At 46.3% G+C, this 13,258-nt stretch overlaps 1 pseudogene; it reads left to right on the forward strand.

Moving 5' to 3' along the window:
* Positions 1-9,325: 9,325 nt before the first annotated feature.
* Positions 9,326-9,530, forward strand: LOC119969790 (annotated as a pseudogene).
* Positions 9,531-13,258: the final 3,728 nt, after the last annotated feature.

The raw sequence follows: 13,258 nt of genomic DNA on the forward strand, positions 1-13,258 counted from the left end.
GGTTGGAATCCGAACCTGGGTCTCTGTCGTTGTGGGGCAGCAGTGCTAACCACTGTGCCACCGTGCCGTTAAACGATCAAAATCTTTCACTATCACTGACCACACTCATCCCACCTCATGGACCCCAGACTTTTTCTGACCCAACTGCTACAACCCTAACCAGGATCCCAGACAAAGTGACATTTTCAGTCGGGTCTACCCTTTATTAAACCTCACACCATCCTGAGTATTTTTTTAAAAATACACAATTATTTTTAATGATTATTGGCCAGTCTATTTCCCCACGGTAAAACTTACCTTGTTATCATGGATTCTATAATTGCCAATTTCATTTGGATGTTGGAGAAAGAGGAGCAGCAGCAGTAGATTACCCAGCACGAGCTTCATTCGGTACATTGTATGACTGCTGACACAGAGGTTCCAGTGCCTAGACAGGGTCTGAGGATTCCTTATAAAATGCTCCAGAAAGAATCTTCAGCGTCATAATCATGTGTGGCATCCTAACAATAATAATCATCTTTATTAATGTCTGGTTTAGCCCGGGGCTGGTTTAGCTCACTGGGCTAAATCACTGGCTTTTAAAGCAGACCAAGCAGGCCAGCAGCACGGTTCGATTCCCGTACCAGCCTCCCCGGACAGCCGCCGGAATGTGGCGACTAGGGGCTTTTCACAGTAACTTCATTGAAGCCTACTCGTGACAATAAGCAATTTTCATTTCATTTCATTTCATGTCACAAGTAGGCTAACATTGACACTGCAATGAAGTTACTGTGAAAATCCCCTAGTCGCCACACTCTGGCACCTGATGACAGTTCAAGCCTGAGCACCCAGCTGCAGACTTCTACAACTCAGCTGCTGACGAGGCCATCTGCTCAACTGATTTGCTCACCCCATCACAGGGCTTTAGATCAAGGAGAGCAGCTAATTACCAACATGTCACTGCTGTTATTAGACTGGAGCGCATCATCATTTCCTTGACCTGTAGGAGAGAAAACTGGAGCAGATGACTGAACCTCTGAAAGTCCCAAGGTCAACCTCATTCTCTAAGTTGGAGGGCAGAAGTAGCTTGGCAGCCAGTTTGATTTTCTAACAAAGCTGCAAAAAAACATTTAGATGAGCACTTGAAACACAATAGCATACAAGACTACGGACAAAGTGCTGGAAAATGGGGTTAGAATAGATGAGGTGATTGATGGCCGGCACAGGCACAATGTGCTGAAGAGCCTCTTTCTGTGCTGTATGACACGATGAAACGTGCAAGTCGTCAAAGGCCCAGAGGACCATAAGCTGCTCTTCCCTTTGAGAGAGAGAGAATTCACTGATACTGATTAAAACTGAGGGTTACCACACCTCAGATGAGGGACAAGGTTGAGACCTTTATGGTCACCTCAGCTGGTCCTGAATTTGATATGGGAAGTCGGTTAGCTCAGTTTGCTGGACAACTGGTTTGTGCTGCAGAGCGACGTCAACAGCATGGTTCAATGACGCTATGACAAAGGGCTATGAACTTAACTCACTTTTTGAAGGCTTGGCTGTGGCATCCCTGGAGGTGGTTACAATCTCCAAAGTTGACTGAACAGTGTGGATACCATATCAGCTGACGTCACATGAGCTGGAAGTGGACTTCTCCATATTTTCATCCACGGTGGTGAACCTCTTTGGCAGACCTTCCAATAGCTGCTAATCTGCTTCTGAAATGTTCGCAGTTTCCTTTACATTGTGTGGCCCTGAAACCCTCATTTCTCTCCTCTTTAGCTGAGCTGAGAGTGGGCCTCACCCTGCAAAGAGTTCTCATCTTGATTGTCACAGCCACCACCCACCAGTATCAGCTGATGTTCACTCGAGCTGAATAATTCACCATAGACAGAACCACGTAGAATGCCTAGATCCACAGCAATTTGCATACCACCGCAGCCGGTCCACAGCACACGCCATCTCCCTGGCCCTACACTCATCCCTGGAGCATCTCGACAGCAAGGACTCCTACATCAGACTCCTATTTATTGATTTCAGCTCTGCCTTCAAAACCATAATCCCAGCCAAGCTCATATCAAAATTCCAAAACCTAGGAATTGGCTCCTCGATCTGCAACTGGATCCTCAACATTCTGACCCATAGACCACAATCAGTAAGGATAAACAACACCTCCTCCATGAGTCCTCAATAACGGGGTTCCACAAGCCTGTATACTTAGCCCCCTACTATACTCCCTGCACACAAACGACTGTGTGGTGGAGAAGCTTCCCTGTTTCCATTTCAGATGTGATCTTTACTGATGTGACATACTTGAATAATCAGAGAGAGAGATACATGTAAATGGCTTTTGCGAGGTGCTGCTGCTGGCTGGATATTTGCCGAGGTGTCACACTCTCCTGAAACTCGAACACTGGGTCATGCACACAAGGGGCAACTTTTCAGCTGGCTTTTATCCCAGTCTTTCTATTTTCCTGGAAGGCTCAATCCACAAATCCATTTGGACATTATGCACAGGATATCTCTTGATGAGATGATAGCGCTCCCATTATCTCCCATTGTCTCCACCAGAGATGACAGTTAGTTTCTGGATGCTTTCGAAGTATTGTTGTCTGGGAACAGGGTGGTTCTATTGTCTCTCAGAGTATCACCCACCAATAATTCAGCCAGTGACTGACCTTACATCCTCAGTCACCCTTGGGCTTGTGTGTCCAGATTTTTGAAAACTCAGAGGTCTCACTTAAAGTTCAATATTTTCAGCCATAATTTGGTGTTTACCCTCCATTATTTTGACATTATGATGAGGGATGGAAGAAAAGCAGGATGGAGTAGGGATGGAGAGTTGATCATTGTAAAGCCAAGCATATGAATGTAAAGTGAGGAAGGAGTGCTGGGAGAGGTTGGTGGTTCTCAAATGGTTGGTGGTTGCAAAGGAGGAGATGAATGAGAAGGAAGTGTTACCTTTGTTGAAGGGTCCAACATCAAACTGGGAAAGATGTGAAACAGGCTGTTGGTCTACCATCACCCATTTACACTCTCACATGAAGTAAAATCAACCCCATTGGTTTAATTTGAAGTCCACATTGGCAGGCAGAGTGTATTTGCCACTCACTGTAATGATGCCTCATTCCCATGTAGCGAGACCCAAAGCAGAACTCCCAGGTGACTAATCATCAGAAGAAGGTGAGAAATCGGCCAGGTACAACAAGAAACAATTAATAACTGATCGCTTGGGGATGCAGGACAGTCCTGTGGGACATCAACGCATGACCCTGGCAGATAAAAATAAAAGTTCAAAACATTTTTGCGTCATTTTCTGAGTAGCCTAAACGGTGGTACTTAACGCAAAGCCACTTAATACCATACCAATCCTATTGCAATCTGAATTCTTCAGACAGTTTTCATAATACATGTAACAAGTAGCATCCACCTGAAACAGACAGCTCCTCTGGTCACCTTTCACAAGATCCCATCCAGCCTCGTAAATTCAACTCCTTTATCCATGTTTGGACCAAGGCTCTCATGACATCTTGTGACAGGTAATCCTGGTGCATAAACTGAGCATTGGTGAATAGGTTATACATAGATACATAGAATTTACAGTGCGGAAGGAGGCCATTCGGCCCATCGAGTCTGCACCGGCTCTTGGAAAGAGCATCCCACCCAAGGTCAACACCTCCACTCTATCCCCATAACCCAGTAGCCCCACCCAACACTAAGGGAAATTTTGGACACTAAGGGCAATTTAGCATGGCCAATCCACCTAACCTGCACATCTTTGGACTGTGGGAGGAAACCGGAGTACCCGGAGGAAACCCACGCACACACGGGAGGATGTGCAGACTCCACACAGACAGTGACCCAAGCCGGAATCGATCCTGGGACCCTGGAGCTGTGAAGCGATTGTGCTATCCACAATGCTACCGTGCTGCCCCGTACTACAATTACCGTACTAAGTAAGTCCTGCTTGATAGCACTGTGGACATCCCCATCCTTCACTTTGCTGATGATCAAGAGTAGACTGACGTGCCAGTAATTGGCCAGATGAGATTTTTGGATGGGACATACCTGGGCAATTTGCCAAATTGTCTGGCAGATATCCATAAGACCATAAGACCATAAGACATAGGAGTGGAAGTAAGGCCATTCGGCCCATCGAGTCCACTCCGCCATTCAATCATGGCTGATGGGCATTTCAACTCCACCTACCAGCATTCTCCCCGTAGCCCTTAATTCCTCGCGACATCAAGAATTTATCTATCTCTGCCTTGAAGCCATTTAGCGTCCCGGCCTCCACTGCACTCCGCGGCATTGAATTCCACAGGCCCACCACTCTCTGGCTGAAGAAATGTCTCCGCATTTTTGTTCTGAATTTACCCCCTATCAGTGTTGTAGCTGCTCTACAACAGCTTGATTAGGGGCATGGCCAGTTCTGGATCACAAGTCTTTAGTAGGATTGTCTGAATGTTGTCAGGGCCCATAGCCTTTGCAGTACTGCGTACCTTCAGCCGTTTCTTGATAACACATGGAGTGAATTAATTTGGTTGATGTCTGTGATATTGAGGACCTCTGAAGGAGGCTGAAATGTATCTGGCTGAAGATAGTTGCAAATGCTGCAGCCTATCTTTTGCACTGACGTGCTAGGCTCCCCCATCATTGAGGATGGGGAGGTCTGTCGAGCATCCTCCTTCAATTGTTTCATTGTCACCACAATTCGTGAATGGATGTGGCAAGGTTGCAAATCTTTGATTTTATCCATTGATTGCTCTGTCTTTTGCATGTTGTTTCAAGTCCTACTCCAGGAGGACCCAATTGCCCCTATTGTGTATTGGACAGTTAAAGATGTATTGCCCAATCCTGCAGGCTGGGATACATTCAGAAGGTACTGCTTGTGATGGCTTAAGCTGCATTCATGCAATCTATATTAATCAATCAGACTATTAGTCTATAACATTACCAGTGCTCCACAGTTTTGTAACAGACTCCTGTATCCTTATTCTTAGTGTAATTGTAATTATTTTCTTTCTAATCATCTGGGAGTATTAGTTTCATTCATTATGTTCTGTAACTAAGGGAACATATCATAGCGTTCCTTACGGTAGAACATGAGCTGAATAATAAAAAGAATATTATTGTTTTCTATATAGAATATTTTAATTATTCACATGAAGCAGTGGAATAATTGCTATCAGAATCAAATACTCTTTATTATCACTGTAATTCCTGTAAATAAGACCATAAGATCATAAGATATAGGAGCAGAATTAGGCCACGTGGCCCATCGAGTCTGCTCTGCCATTCAATCATGACTGATATTTTCTCATCCCCATTCTCCTGCCTTCTCCCCATAACCCCTGATCCCCTTATTAATCAGGAGCCTATCTATCCCTGTCTTAAAGACACTCAGTGATTTGGCCTCCACAGCTTTCTGCGGGAAAGAGTTCCACAGATTCACCACCCTCTGGCTGAAGAAATTCCTCATCATCTCTGTTTTAAAGGATTATCCCTTTAGACTGAGATGGTGTCCTCTGGTTCTAGTTTCTCCTCCAAGTGGTAACATCCTCTCCACGTCCACTCTATCCAGGTCTCGCAGTATCCTGTTAAGTTTCAATAAGATCCCCCTCATCCTTCTAGACTCCAACAAGTACAGACCCAGAGTCCTCAACCGTTCCTCATACAACAAGTTCTTCATTCCAGGGATCATTCTTGTGAACCTCCATTGGACCCTTTCCAAGGCCAGCACATCCTTCATAGATACGGGGCCCAAAACTGTTCACAATACTCCAAATGGGTTCTGACCAGAGCCTTATACAGCCTCAGAAGTACCTCCATGCTCTTGTATTCTAGCCCTCTTGACATGAATGCTAACATTGCATTTGCCTTCTTATCTGCCGACTGAACCTGCACGTTAACCTTAAGATAATCGAGAACAAGGACTCCCAATTTGCTTTGTGCTTCTGATTTCCTAAGCATTTCCCCATTTAGAAAATAGTCTATGCCTAAATTCCTCCTTCCAAAGTGCATAACCTCACACTTTTCCACATTGTATTTCATTTGCCACTTTATTGTCAACTCTCCTAGCTTGTCCAAATCCTTCTGCAGCCCCCTTGCTTCCTCAATACTAGAACAAAGAACAAAGAAAAGTACAGCACAGGAACAGGCACTTCGGCCCTCCAAGCCTGCGCCGACCATGCTGCCCGTCTAAACTAAAATCTTCTACACTTCCGGGGTCCGTATCCCTCTATTCCCATCCTCGTCATGTATTTGTCAAGATGCCCCTTAAACGTCACTATCGTCCCTGCTTCCACCACCTCCTCCGGCAGCGAGTTCCAGGCACCCACTACCCTCTGTGTAAAAAACCTTGCCTCGTACATCTCCTCTAAACCTTGCCCCTCGCACCTTAAACCTATGCCCCCTAGTAATTGACCCCTCTCTGACTATCCACTTTGTCTATGCCCCTCATAATTTTGTAGACCTCTATCAGGTCACCCCTCAACCTCCTTTGTTCCAGTGAGAACAAACCAAGTTTATTCAACCTCTTCTCATAGCTAATGCTCTCCATACCAGGCAACATCTTGGTAGATCTCTTTTGCACCCTCCCTAAAGCCTCCACATCCTTCTGGTAGTGTGGCGACCAGAATTGAACACTATACTCCAAGTGTGGCCTAACTAAGGTTCTATACAGCTGCAACATGACTTGCCAATTTTTATACTCAATGCTCCAGCCAATGAAGGCAAGCATGACGTATGCCTTCTTGACTACCTTCTCCACCTGTGTTGCCCCTTTCAGTCACCTGTGGACCTGTACACCAAGATCTCTCTGTCAATACTCTTGAGGGTTCTACCATTCGCTGTATATTCCCAACCTGTATTAGACCTTCCAAAATGCACTACCTCACATTTGTCCGGATTAAACTCCATCTGCCATCTCGCCGCCCAAGTCTCCAAAATCCCGCTGTATCCTCTGACAGTCCTCATCGCTATCCGCAATTCCACCAACATTTGTGTCGTCCGCAAACTTGCTAATCAGACCAGCTATATTTTTCTCCAAATCGATATGTATACTACAAACAACAGAGGTCCCAGCACTGATCCCTGTGGAACACCACTAGTCACAGCCCTCCAATCAGAAAATCACCCTTCCATTGCTACTCTCTGCCTTCTATGACCTAGCCAGTTCTGTATCCATCTTGCCAGCTCAACTCTGATCCTGTGTGACTTCACCTTTTGTATCAGTCTGCCATGAGGGGCCTTGTCAAAGGCCTTACTGAAGTCCATATAGACAACATCCACTGCCCTACCTGCATTAATCATCTTTGTGACCTCCTCAGAAAACCCTGTCATGTTAGTGAGACATGACCTCCCCTTCACAAAACCGTGCTGCCTCGCGCTAATACGACCCCTTGCTTCCAAATAAGAGTTGATTATGTCCCGAAGAATTCTCTACAGTAATTTCCCTACCGCTGACGAGAGGCTCACCAGCCTGTAGTTCCCTGGATTATCCTTGCTATCCTTCTTAAACAAAGGAACAACATTGGCTATTCTCCAGTCCTCTGGGACATCACCTGAAGATAGTGAGGATCCAAAGATTTCTGTCAAAAAATCTACCTGTTCCTCTACAGATCTATCTATCATCTGCAAACGTAGCAACAGTGCCTTTAGTTCCTTCTTCCAGATCATTAATGTATATTGTGAAAAGTTGTGGTCCCAGCACAGACCCCTGAGGCACACCACTAGTCACCAGCCATCCTGAAAAAGACCCCTTTATCACCACTCTCTGCCTTCTGCCAGTCAGCCAATCCTCTATCCATGCCAGGATCTTACACTTAACACCATGGACTTTTAACTTATTTAACAGTCTCCTATGCGGCACCTTATCAAAGGACTTCTGGAAATCAAAATAAATCACGTCCACTGGTTCTTCTTTGTCTAACTTCCTTGTTACCTCCTCAGTGAACTCTAACAGATTTGTCAGACACGACCTTCCTTTGACAAAGCCATGCTGACTTAGTCCTATTTTATCATGCACTTCCAAGTACTTTGCCATCTCATCTTTAATAACAGACTCTAAAATATTACCAATGACCGAAGTCAGGCTAACCGACCTATAATTTCCCGTCTTCTTCCTCCCTCATTTCTTAAACAATGGTGTTACGTTAGCCACTTTCCAGTCCTCTGGGACCCTTCCTGCCTCCAGTGATTCCTGAAAGATCATCACCAATGCCTCGACAATTTCCTCAGCTATCTCTTTTAGAATCTTGGGGTGTAGTCCATCCGGACCAGGTGACTTATTCACCTTCAGACCTTTCAGTTTCCCCAGAACCTTCTCCTTAGTAATGGTCACTGCACTCACCTCTGCTCCCTGGTTCTCCTGGAGCTCTTGGATCCCACTGGTGTCTTCCACCATGAAGATTGATGCAAAGTCACTATTCAGTTCTTCTGCCATTTCTTTGTTTCCAATTATTTCTTCTGCAGCCACATTTTCCAGTGGTCCAATATATATTTTTGCCTCTCTTACCTTTAATATATTGGTAAAACTCTTCCTATGTAATAAAATGTAATAGGTGTAATGAAAAAAATGCAGTGGTTAAACTGTTACTGGTTAATTTCTGTCGTAGGTCCTCTAAAAATGTCTGAACAATCCATTATTTATTAAATAAACCTTGTGAACTTTATGTAAAGATCTGGTTATGTTGAAAGGTATGTTGTACAGTTATTTTTGACGGACGTGAAATCTTCTGAAAAAAATATGCAGTTTTATGAACAACAACAAAATGGCTTTCAATAAGGCAGATGTGTTTGAATAAATTACAAAGAAAATGTTTCATATTCAATAGCTAGCAGCAGCTTTTGCAGTAAAGGTAAATTGTGCCTGATTTATAGCCGAGCATATCTTTAGCACATTTTTACAGGTTTAGCCTAGTTTGCAGCAAATTGTTTTAAAAATCCTTCACAAATGCAGGAGGAAAACCTAAGATGTCACATGTATAGCTAAATCCTGAAGAGGTGTAGATCGGAACAGACACAAATTAGATTAAGACAGTAGTCCAGCCTTCCATCTTGGACGATAGAGGTTTTGGTCTGTGGGGCAGGCAAACAATTTTGCAGCAATCTACTTTTCAACCAGTGGATTTAAACACTTTACAGTGCATTATTTGAGACTGTTAGCTGTATTATGAATTTGAGTCGAGCTATACCTAACATGCACTCCAGATGAATGCTCCTCGGTATCTATGGATCCTTAAACCCTTTTTAGCCCTGATTTATTCAGTTTCCGACAAGAAAATCAAGACAGGCAAGGGAAAAACCATTGTTCGGGGTATTGTCCAGGTGCACAAGTATTGAAAAGGCAATCGCTTCTCGGCCTTTTGGCTAAGATCAAGTGTAGTATCTGTTAGATTGAGCCTTTTGGCTCAGATCTGGTATGTCTCCTTTGTGAGGACCATGAATTGGATACAATTTGAATTGGTTTTTGGAGCCGGCAAGGAGCTGGATTAGTGGTTCGCCTCTGTCCACACTCTGAGCACTGGCTTTGTAACTCAGATAAAGTAATTTTAAAAAAAGTATTGAGAAGGCAATCAGTGGCCACAAAATTCTATCACATCTCTGGCAATGTGATTGGAACTTATTAAAATGATTTAACCATGCAGTTAGGACTATTTATTGTTGGCAGGCATGTTTGTAAATCAAAGGGGAATTTCCAATACCAGGAAAGACAGCCAGTGCCTCTTAAAGAGAAGGGAAACTCTGGTTGCAGTCAGAAGGAAATATCGGCCCAGATCCTCTGAGTAGCGGCAGTCGTCTATCATGACAGACACATTCTCAAAGCACCCTAGAAGACTGTTACTAACACAGCCCAGTCTTATAGATTAGAAGATCACACAAGTGAGTCAAGATCATCAGTCAAGACAGGAGGTTACTGCCAAAGGAAGCTGAACATCTCTGTACACACGATTTTCTATGTAAGAAAACATACAAATCATAAGAATAATCATTATTAGTGTAACAAGTAGGCTCACATTAACACTGCAATGGAGTTACTGTGAAAATCCCCTAGTCGCCACACTCCGGCGCCTGTTCGGGTACACTGAGGGAGAATTCAGAATGTCCAATTCACCTAACAAGCACGTCTATTGGGAGTTGGGGGAGGAAACTGCAGTGCCCGGAGGAAACCCATGCAAGCACAGGTAAAATGTACAGGGCGCGATTCTCCGCAAATGCGGAGAGTCGTGAAGGCTGCCGTGAAACTGGCCGTGTTTCACGGCAGCCTCCGCGCCCCCTCCTGGGACCCGATTCTGCTCCCCGGTCGGGGCTAGCAGTGGGGCCCCGTGAACCTCGGCATGGAGGCTTAGCGAACTAGCGCCAAGGGTAACGGCGGCTGACGCGCACGATGACGTCAGCCGCGCATGCGCGGATTGGACGGCTCCAACCCGCGCATGCGCGGATGACGTCATCACGCATATGCGTGAAACCCGCGCATGTGCGGGCCGTTATGCCCCTCAGCCGCCCCGCGGACTGATCCAGCGGGGCGGCGGAGGAACAAAGAGTGCGCGGGGTTCAGACCCGCTGCCCGCGATCGGTGCCCACCGATCGCGGGCCCATGCCAATTGGTGCCATGGTTCTCGAGAACGGCACTTTGCGGCCGTTTTCATGAACGGTGATAGCAGGTGTGTTGGAGTTCGTGAAAACGGCCGTAAAGGCCTGGGTAATCGGCCCATTGGATAGGGGAGAATTGCTGGTCGCCGTAAAAAACGGCGAGCAGCGATTCGTGTCGTGGGGCAGCTGTGTGGGGGGGGGGGGGGGGGGGGGGGGGGGAGAATAGCGGGAGATCGGGAAAAATGTCGGGAAGGCCCTCCCACTATTCTCCGACCCGTCGTGGGGGGTGGAGAATCGCGCACACAGTGACTCAAGCTGGGAATCGAACCCTGTTCCCTGGCGCTGTGAAGCAACATTGCTAACCATTGTGCAACGGTAAGTGCCTTAACCATCAACACAATGTGAAGGTTTTTTTTTACATATTAACTTTTTCCCCTTTTCTATCTCAGCCTATATACTGAATTGAGTTGTTTGTTAAGTTTGTTTTTTTGTGCTACATTTGGCATTGGTCTTTATAGCTATAGTGAAATGAGGGCAAAACCCATAAGGCTGCACAGAAGGAAATTAATGGGATAGTAATTGTAAGGATGGGTGGGATAGTTCATGTGATGTTTTCTTTGATGAGCCGCTAGAGACACTGCTGCTTTATGTCACTGCTCCTCTTTCACATCTTCAAGCCGCTTCTTCTCCTGATGGCCTTTCCACTGCCCAAATGGTGACAAGTGCAGATGGTCGTACATCTGGAAAACCATTCAGTGTTGTACTGCAAAACACCTCGCCAACAGACCAGACGGCAAAAGTGTTATGTTACGTGACTGGCAAATAACTTAATCCCGGAGGAGGCCTTATGGTATAGCGGTAGTGCCCCTACTGCTGGACTGCAAGCTCTGAGTCCGAGTCCAACGGTAGGAGTTATTGGCCACGGAAGGAACGTTTAGCGGGCTGATAATCAGCTTGAAAATCCTTCCCACACTGTTCCCAAAAGGGTTTTTAAAAAGTACATTAGTGTGAAGATATGCGAACAACTTTCCTCCTGACTTTGTTGGTGGCAGCTTAGCTCTGCCAGGGTTCCTGACAGGCATCGGAGTCTGATGGAACTAACACTTGTCACCCAATTGCCAACCCATAACCTGACAACCCAGTTGGAACAAAGGTGGAACAGAGGAATGGTGGAGAATAAATGTATTATTGCTGCTATTTAGGAGTCAGGCACACATCTGTATTGCTTGTTGTCGCAAATAAGCTGGACCTTGAGGAAATGGAACGCCTTTTGATTGAAAAAGATTCCAGGTTGGTGATGGATTGCATGCAAGTCAATACAAGTCTATCGCACTTTAGACTCTGGAGAAGCCTGCAATGCATTTAAAGTCTAGTGGTCTCTCAACTGCTTCATTCCCCGCCTTGGTAAAAGGAATTTCATGTGGTGCAAAGAGCTTCAGTGAACTTCTTGATAAAATGGTGGATGGAGATCGCTGATGCCCTTTGCTGCAGCATGAAAGAGGCAATAGCGTACATGTTAAGGGATACAATGACCTGGATTGTCACAGGCAGAATCTGTGCTGTGATGTTGGACTTGAGTAGTGGCTGCAGCAGATGACATAGCTTAGTGAAAGCCTTCTTCGTAAAGGAATGGCATGAGAACCTCTGAGAGGTTCCTGTAGGAGGCTTGCTCCTGAATGATTTGCTCTTGGTATAACCCCTTGTGCAAGTACCATGTCAATCAGCTGCTCTTACTCCCCCTTTACTGCTTCTCCTCCAGAGCCAGAGCCCTACCAGACCATCCATGACTGTAATATAACTAGGTTGATGCAGCCAGAAGCAGCTCAGGATCAGCAAAATCATTTGCTCAGCAGCCAGATTTCACCTTTCACAGTCAAAAAGGCCAAAAAACACCCAGCAGTTGACCGCAGGTCACAAATGTCAAACCAGTAAATAGCCTGAAAGTAAAGGATGAACCTTTTAAAATAGTGTTGCAGAGAAATTCTTTCTGCCTGCTTGTGCCAAGTGATAGCACTGGGAAAGACCAATTTCAGGAAAAGGTCCTCAAACAAGCAATTTTTCAACATCTAAATGTTAAATTTGTGAAACTAAATAAAGTAAAGACAAGGGTGCTTTGAATCTATGGGGCAGGATTCTCCGACCCCCCCCCCCGCCGGGTTGGAGAATCCACGGCGGGCAGCACGAATCTCGCCCCGACGCCGACTGCCGTGTTCTCCGGTGGCGGTTTTTGGGCGGGGGCGGGATTCCTGCCACGCCAGTCGGGCGCCATTGGCAGCGGCCCCCCGGACAATTCTCCAGGCCAAGCGACCGTCCATTTTTGGCCAGTTCCGTTGGCGTGAATCACTCAACTCATGCACCGGCGGGACCTGGCAGGTGAGTATGCATGAGTGGTCCTCGGGGGGGGCGCGGGGGGATCTGACCCTGGGAGGGCCCCCATGGTGGCCTTGCCTGCGATCGGGTGGGCTTGTTCTGTGGGGGCACTCCGCCCTGGCCATGGAGGAGCCCTACAGGGGTTGGCTCGGAGACCCCCTGCGCATGCGCCAAAATACGGTGGCCGCTCTGCGCATGTGCGGAATCATGCCGGCTGTTCCGCGCATGAGCGAGATTGCGCCGGTCCTTTGGCGCATGCGTGAACTCACGCCGTCCCTTTGGCGCCGGCTGGAGCAGCGCCAACCCTTCCGGCGTGCAT

The sequence above is a fragment of the Scyliorhinus canicula genome, chromosome 7, assembly GCF_902713615.1.
Source record: "Scyliorhinus canicula chromosome 7, sScyCan1.1, whole genome shotgun sequence".
NCBI classification, from domain to species: Eukaryota; Metazoa; Chordata; class Chondrichthyes; order Carcharhiniformes; family Scyliorhinidae; genus Scyliorhinus; species Scyliorhinus canicula.